Source organism: Schistocerca gregaria, chromosome 6, assembly GCF_023897955.1.
Source record: "Schistocerca gregaria isolate iqSchGreg1 chromosome 6, iqSchGreg1.2, whole genome shotgun sequence".
NCBI classification, from domain to species: Eukaryota; Metazoa; Arthropoda; class Insecta; order Orthoptera; family Acrididae; genus Schistocerca; species Schistocerca gregaria.
Genome location: NC_064925.1, coordinates 34467216 through 34475594, shown reverse-complemented (window position 1 = coordinate 34475594; position 8379 = coordinate 34467216). Strand labels below are relative to the sequence as shown.

At 37.3% G+C, this 8379-nt stretch overlaps 1 long non-coding RNA gene across 2 annotated transcripts; it reads right to left on the bottom strand.

Annotated features, from left to right (window-relative positions):
- Positions 1-5922: 5922 nt before the first annotated feature.
- LOC126278589 (uncharacterized) lies at positions 5923-7769 on the bottom strand. Of its 2 annotated transcripts, none has more exons than XR_007550726.1 (2): positions 7573-7769; positions 5923-7421 (listed from the first exon to the last, which is right to left on the bottom strand). It is a non-coding gene; the product is annotated as an uncharacterized LOC126278589 (long non-coding RNA). The 2 variants fall into 2 exon arrangements; XR_007550725.1 differs by having other exon boundaries at positions 7507-7758.
- Between the last annotated feature and the right edge of the window lie 610 nt (positions 7770-8379).

Below are 8379 nucleotides of genomic sequence, written 5' to 3'. Positions count from 1 at the left end.
CGGTGTGCTTGAGGACAATATTATGGAAATGGAAGAGAATGTAGATGAAGATGAAATGGGAGATATGATACTGCGTGAAGAGTTTGACAGAGCATTGAAAGACCTGAGCCAAATCAAGGCCCCGAGAGTAGACAACATTCCATTAGAACTACTGACGGCCTTGGGAGAGCCTGTCCTGACAAAACTCTAGCATCTGGTGAGCAAGATGTATGAGTCAGGCGAAATACCCTCAGACTTCAAGAAGAATATAGTAATTCCAATCACGAAGAAAGCAGGTGTTGACAGATTTGAAAATTACCGAACTATCAGTTTAATAAGTCACAGCTGCAAAATACTAACACAAAGTCTTTACAATTGAATGGAAAAACTGGTAGAAGCTGACCTTGGGGAAGATCAGTTTGGATTCCGTAGAAATATTGAACAATGTGAGGCAATACTGACCTTATGACGTATTTTAGAAGAAAGATTAAGGAAAGGCAAACCTATGTTTCTAGCATTTGTAGACTTGGAGACAGCTTTTGACAATGTTGACTGAAATACTCTCTTTCAAATTCTGAAGGTGGCAGGGGTAAAAAAATTCTGGGAGCGAAAGGCTATTTACAATTTGTACAGAAACCAGACGGCATCAATTAAGTTCAATATTTCTTCTGTCACCAAAGCATTTCTAGCAACCCTCGTCTTTTTACCTACTGTATCCTCTGCTGCCTTCACTACTTCATCCCTCAAAGCTACCCATTCTTCTTCTACTGTATTTCTTTCCCCCATTCTTGTCAATTGTTCCCATATGCTTTCCTTGAAACTCTGTACAACCTCTCATTTAGTCAGTTTATCCAGGTTCCATCTCCTTAAATTCCCACCTTTTTGCAGTTTTAATCTACAGGCCATAACCAATAGATTGTGGTCAGAGTCCACATCTACCCCTGGAAATGTCTTACAATTTAAAACCTGGTTCCTAAATCTCTGTCTTACCATTATATAATCTAACTGAAACCTTTTAGTATCTCCAGGCTTCTTCCATGTATACAACCTTCTTTTATGATTCTTGAACCAAGTGTTACCTATGATTAAATTATGCTCTAAGCAAAATTCTACCAGGTGGCTTCCTCTTTCATTTCTTAGCCGCAATCCATATTCATTTACTATGTTTCCTTCTCTTCCTTTTCCTGCAGTTGAATTCCAGTCACCCATGAGTATTAAATTCCCCCCCCCCCCCCTTCACTACCTGAATAATTTCTTTTATCTCATCATACATTTCATCAATTTCTTCATCATCTGCAGTGCTAGTTGGCATACAAACTTGTATTACTGTGGTAGGCGTGGGCTTCGTGTCTATCTTTGCCACAATAATGTGTTCACTATGCTGTTTGTAGTAGCTCACTTGCACTCCTACTGCTGCATTACCCCTATTTGATTTTGTGTTTATAACCCTGTATTCGCCTGACCAAAAGTCTTGTTCCTCCTGCCATCGAACTTCACTAATTCCCACTATATCTAACTTTAACCTATTCATTTCGCTTTTTAAATTTTCTAACCTGACATTCCACGCTCCGATCTGTAGAACGCGTTTTTTTTTTTTTTTTGTCCTGATAACGCCGTCCTCCGGAGAAGTAGACACCCGAAGATCTGAATGGGGGACTATTTTACCTCCAGATTATTTTACCCAAGAGGAGGCCCTCATCATTTAACCATACAGTATAGTTGCATGCCCTCGGGAAATATTACGGCCGTAGTTTCCCCTTGCTTTCAGCCGTTCGCAGTACCAGCACAACAAGGCTGTTTTGGTTAGTGTTACAAGGCCAGATCAGTCAATCATCCAGACTGTTGCCCCTACAACTATTGAAAAGGATGCTGCCCCTCTTCAGGAACCACACGTTTGTCTGGTCTCTCAACAGATACCCCTCTGTTGTGGTTGCACCTACGGTACGGCTATCTGTATTCCTGAGGCGCGCAAGCCTCCCCACCAACGGCAAGGTCCACGGCTCATTAATTGTATTGCCATCTTTATCCTACATCACCCTTGTAATTAATTTTTTTTTAAATTTTGGTGACCATCCCATACATTTTTCAAATGTTATTGGTTTTATGATCTTCACTAACGGATTCAAGCTGTCGTTTCAAGTATTGTTTCTATTTCTTACAATTTACTTTATTAGCCTGCTATTGTTGGTTTGAATACACCTTCACTGAGGGAAAGGGAGTGCATACTAATTGAATTAGGGCAGAAAGAAAGAATAAATGAGAAGACGTGAAGTGGCTAGAAAACAGTCTAAGAGTAAAATGAGGACATCATGGCAACTACAGTACGAGCCTAAATCTAAGACAAGAATTTGGATGGCGAGACTGAGATGGATTCAAGATCAAATGTGTGTGTGTGTGTGTGTGTGTGTGTGTGTGTGTGTGTGAGAGAGAGAGAGAGAGAGAGAGAGAGAGAGAGAGAGAGAGAGAGAGAGAGAGAGAGAGAGAGAGAGAGAGAGAGAGAGAGCTGTAGTTTAGAATGAAGGTAGTCATAATATGTGGAGACTACAACAAAGATATGAGAAAAGAATGGAAACTAAAACAAGAATTGAAAGAAATGCTGCTACAGTGTAATATGATAATAATAAGTGTACCTAGAAAAGTAACTGATCAGAGCCAGACCATCATTGATAACATTATCACTAATATTGAAAATAGTCAATGTGAAGCAAACATTTTGCTAACAGTAATCTCTTATCACCACAGGTTAATGTTTTGTATCTACAAAAATAGTAGCTCAAAAGCAGATACAGAGCAAGACAAGAGAAACGGAGCATGGGAAAGAAAACTGGACTGAAACAAAGCACGCACTAAACACAAATGAGTAGTATGCTGCATCTCTTTAGCACTCCAATGCATCATTTTCATGCAGTCTTCCCTGAAAAGACCGATTACGAAAAGCAAGGTCGAAGCAGCCATTGTGTTTGTGAGCTGCATTTGTGTGAATGTGTGTGTGAGCTCAACAACAATTTTACAGATGCTGTGCAAAATTTAAAGGGAGAAAGAAACAGGGGTCAAAAGTCCTTACAAAACTTGAGCAACTATCCCATCCCATGTTCCTGGAACCAGTAAAAAAAATGGAACACACAAAAATAATTCAGAAATTAAATTCCAACAGGTCTTGAGGAGTTGATGAAATACCACATTATTTAACAAAGCATGTGAATGAAGAAATAACTGAACTTTTGGAAATAGCCAACAGCTCATCCCAAGAATGAGATTTCCAATGACCCAAACAACCACAGACCAGCATCTTTAATCTCTAGTTTCTCAAAAATCCTAGAGATACACATGTATAATAGGATAATCAGATTCGTAGAAAAACATAGGGCCATGATTATGCCACAACTTGGTTTCCAAAAAGAAAATTCTACAGAAACTATTATCTCAAGCCCAATATAATCTGTTATTGATACATTACATGAAATAAACTCTGTACCTGGATTGTCTAAAACTTTTTACACAATCATTCATACAGCACTTATAGAAAAAATTGAAAGCTATGGTTTACATGAACATGCAATGCAACACATAAAATCATATATCTGTAACAAAAGCAGTATTTAACAACAGAATCTGGAGGCAGATGTGAATTCAGGGACACTCAGTACAGGCTACCTCAAAGATCAGTACAGAATTAAATCTGCAAACAATGGTGAGAACTGTGTTTATGTCTACACTACAGTGACTCAACCAAAATACAGACAATGCCTATTGCAAATTAAGCAACATAATACTTATGATGAAACAGCTTGCACATTATGCTAACAAACAACTCCTATGTGCAGAGTACCATGCTCTATTTGAAATATACTAACAGTATGGATTTACTGTTTGGGGAAACTCCAACAGCAATAACACAAAAGATTTTTTTATTTGTTTCGCCATAAGCCATTTCACAGGAAAGAAGTACACATAGATGGACCTGATGCTTTTGCGTATATGTCAAGAGCTGGAAGATAGATTTTGGTTGCACGAGTGCGCCACATGCTGAAGTGATGACTGGTGAAGCATTACACTTTCAAGTTAGTGACAATGGTGTAACCAAAGCATTGTGGGAGGGAGGAGAGTTGATGAAGAAGACAGGAGAGTTAGAGAAATTTGTTGCAGAGGTTAGGCATTGGGTCATAAAATGAGTAGTTCCCCATCATTATGGGAAAAAAGGAAGCTCAGAAGTGTGTACATATTAAACATGCCTCATAGTGTCAGGAACTAATTATTTATTGAAAATAAATTCAAATCTCTATTTATTTTGGTTTCATTATTATAATTTTTCAGTTTTCCCTTTTGTTAAATTTTCACAAATACTCTCATTTACAGAGGTCTGCAGTATTTTAAGATCACATCAGAAAATCAAAACAGTGTAGTTTTGGAGAGGTATGTGGAATTTCAGCATATATTTTTTTCAGCATACTTTGAAACAGTGATGTCACAAGTCACTCTTGCCCTATATGATTTAAGATGAAATTACCCAGAATGTGTCCTACAGCCGACGCCTTCTTGTAGTCAGGTAGTGCCACAAATTTCTTTTCTCCCTAGTTCTATTTAAAACCTCATTAGATTTGTGATCCATCCACCTAATCATCAGCATTCTTCTGGAGCACCCCCATCTGGTTTCTGTACAAATTACAAGTAGACTTTTACTCCTGTACTTTGCACGATACCTTCACAATTTCAAAGACAGTATTCCAGTCAACACTGTCAAAAACATTCTCTAAGTCCACAAATGCTATAAATGTAGGTATGTCTTTTGTTAACCTATCTTCTAAGATTAGTCATAAGGCCATTATTGCCTCGTCTGCGCCAACATTTCTTCGCACTCTAAACTGACCTTCCCTGTGGTCGGCTTCTACCAGTTTTTCCATTGTACTGTAAAGAATTCATATTAGTATTCTCGCCTGTCAGCACCTGCCTTTCTGGAATTGCTCCATTCTTCCTGAAGTCTGAGGGTATTCTGCCTGTATCATACACCTTGCACACCAGATTGAAGAGAGATTTTAGGCCAAAATAATTTTTTTTCTTAAAAATAGTGCAAGCTTCTCTCCAGTGATACTCTAAAGAGGCATAGTAACTATACTGTACAGCATAACCGCAAAAGAAATATTAAGGCTGAGAAATTACTCCTCCTGCAGAAAACTACTGTTCAGAAATTGAGTCTGTTTATTTGTAACCAATAACTTTGAGCTATTGAAAGTATATTAAGGAATACATTCAGCTCAGTGATGGTTTTAATTTGTAGGCCAGAGTGTGCTGAATGTAATGCTTTTCATTTGAAAGGCCTAGGGCAACCCACTACTGAATAATTAAAAACCACAAATGCTTTCAAAAAATAAATAAATAAATAAATAAATAAATAAACAAATAATATTTAAAAAACTTTTGAGGTCACGAAACATTATGGCATTCACCCAGGAAATATCAAATTTGTTGAGATGGTCAAGCTACCAATTATTTCTTTTCTGGACCACTTGGTATGGAATGACCCAAAGGCCAACTGAGAAGTATGCCCCACAGAGCTTCTGTAGAAGGTCCTCATTATTACCAGGTCTTCGTCATTCACCAGCCATGCCTGGACAGATTGTGCTACTCAGATGTACAATAGGTAAAGCATCTTCCTACGAGTCTAAAACATAGCAGGAGTGCAAGCTCAACCAAGAAACTTCTTACTGGACAAATAATTTTATTTTGTAGAGGCAAATACATGTAAGCAATAACAGATGCTGTTATTACTTGTATGTACATACTGTAAGCAATTAAATTATTGTAGTATGATGTATGTAAATAATTCATGTTGTTTTATGTTGTAAAATGAAAGCTAAATATTTTAAGATCTTAGGTTAAGTTCACCTGTGCTACATTACCAGTACACAAACTGTGTGTTATGTGATCAAATGGGACCAAAGAAAAAACAATCAAAGGAGTTTATTTGTAAATGCTAATCTTTCATTTCCAAGAAGGTATCTCAGGTAATGCCCCTCAAGGAACATGAACTAATTATTGTTGCACAAAGAGTCCATACACAACATTCTTTAATTGCTTCCACAGTGGCATTGTACACTTTATTGTTTTATTGCCATAATTAGCAATTAACAGACACAAAACACTAGAGATAAAAGGTCCTGATATATACAGACTGGAAATATTAAAAAGTCCAGAACAAAAGAAGAAGTTTACAATGAACAGTAGCAGCTATTAGTCATCATTACATCTTACGAGTAATATTGCTAACGTTTACTAGCACTGCAGCAAAGAAAACCAATTAAAATCAAATGATAGTAAACTTAATAACGAAAGCTGATCTACTTAAAACATGTTATTCTGAGCCATTTCTTTTACATTGTACACACAATTACATTACTGTCATCTATTTTCTTCAAATTATATCTTCAGTAAACCATTTAAAAAATTGTTAAGGTACAGCCGGATGAAACGTTTATAAATATGTAACGCTCTTTGTTGTTACAAAGATCGTCTTTGAATTTCTATAACATGAAAATTGAAACACAATCATTCCGATTAAGTGCACTTACTAAAACAGCAAAGGATTACATGCATGCTTACCTTACTTTTGCAGAATGTATTGGGTGAAAGAGAGACCAAACTGTATGCTGTTTAATACACTAATGTGTAGATCAAGATGTACATAAATCGATTACACAAATTTCATGTTCGTCGGAACTTACAACCTTTTACGAGTAATGCAGTGAGCCGAACTCTGAACTTTACAATAAGAAGTGAAAACGCTATTTCATACTAAACACCAATCAAGACAATTCTTTAACGCACAATACGGTGAGACAATAAATAGCAAAGCACAGAGATGTAACACTTTCACTCTTTCCTTACTTCAGAAAATCATTCCAAAACAGACAATTCAATTATCTTCTTACGCAAGTCTGTTTCAGTTTCCTGTACATAATTTATAACCAACTGTGAAGACTTTTCGACACAAATCGCAGTTTGTAAGGCAATGGAGAATTTTTCCATCGCTACAATCGCATCTCTTCCCATCCTATTATAATCTGGACGACCTCGGACAAACTGTGTATCCTCTTCGTTGAAAATGGCATATACTTCCTCACTGGTTACAACATTCTTCAAGCGTTGCCGTTCTCTTGCCAGTGTTCTAGCTTTCTTTCTTTCCTCATACATAGTTTTCCAGTCCGACACTTCTTTTTTCAGACAAGCAAGGTACGTCTCTACATTAAAATCTGATTCACTTTTAGATCTATCAATTATTTCGCTTGATGAACCATCACATTGCATGTTTTCATCACCCATTAGCGTGCTCCTCCGATTAAAAATTGATGACTTCCTTCTTGGAAGATTTTTATCAGGCGAGATTACGTTACAGTTCGAAACTTTAGAAACATCTAAGTTTGATGACACGGCTTCTTCCATAATAACTGTAACAAATAAAGAAAAACAAGGCTAGTTGATACACTATTTTGCCTATATGTAACTGTGGAAAAGCAAATAAACTTTGAGTACTTAGTAACTATAGTTCAATCAAATTACGATGAAGCTTTCTTATATCCTCAATGATTTGTTGCTTACGATTTCAGTACAGCTGTAAAGCCCGCCCAATTTCAAAACATATCAGAAATGACATATACTACAGAGATATTAATGCAAGCAATTTCCAAAGTCTATTACTCAAGGAAACACGAATGAAAGATCGATTCATAAACGACGAGACGGGACAGACAGAACGTAAACACTACAGTCTAATGCCCGTTCCATACGAACGATCTGTCTGCGCAGACATCGGCGCAGATGTCTGTACATGCAAAAGATCGCTGCAAATGTGGTGTGTTCACACGACACAAACCCCAATCTATTACTCGCCCGCTATCTGTCGATGTAGAAAAGAAATCAGTAGCAAGCGACTACGCTCCCCGTAAACGTCAAAAATTTAATTCAGTTATTTTCAAATATACAAATGGAGGAAGTTCGGTTGTGGTCTGTGTTCGCAACTTGTGTTGCAAAAAACATTCAGACCAACCGCAGGTAACAGAGAAAGCGGTCAAAATGATGTTGACAGTGGCTGCTAAAGCAAAAGCAGTTTTCTCGCGTAAATTTACTGCGAGAATTGTAGGACGAACCTAACGACTGGCGAAATTATTTGCGGATGGATGTCGAAACTTATAATTATCTCTTAGAGCTTGTCACTCCTCATATTATGAGAAAAAATACTTGTATAGAGAAGGGCAATTTCTCCTCATGAACGGCTGGCGGTAACATTAAGATTCCTAGCAACAGGAAGGTGCTACATGGATTTGGAATTTTCAACTGCAGTATCGAAACAAGAGTTGAGTGAAATAATACCCGCAACTTTTTAATTAGAGCATTGAATGCTGCTGT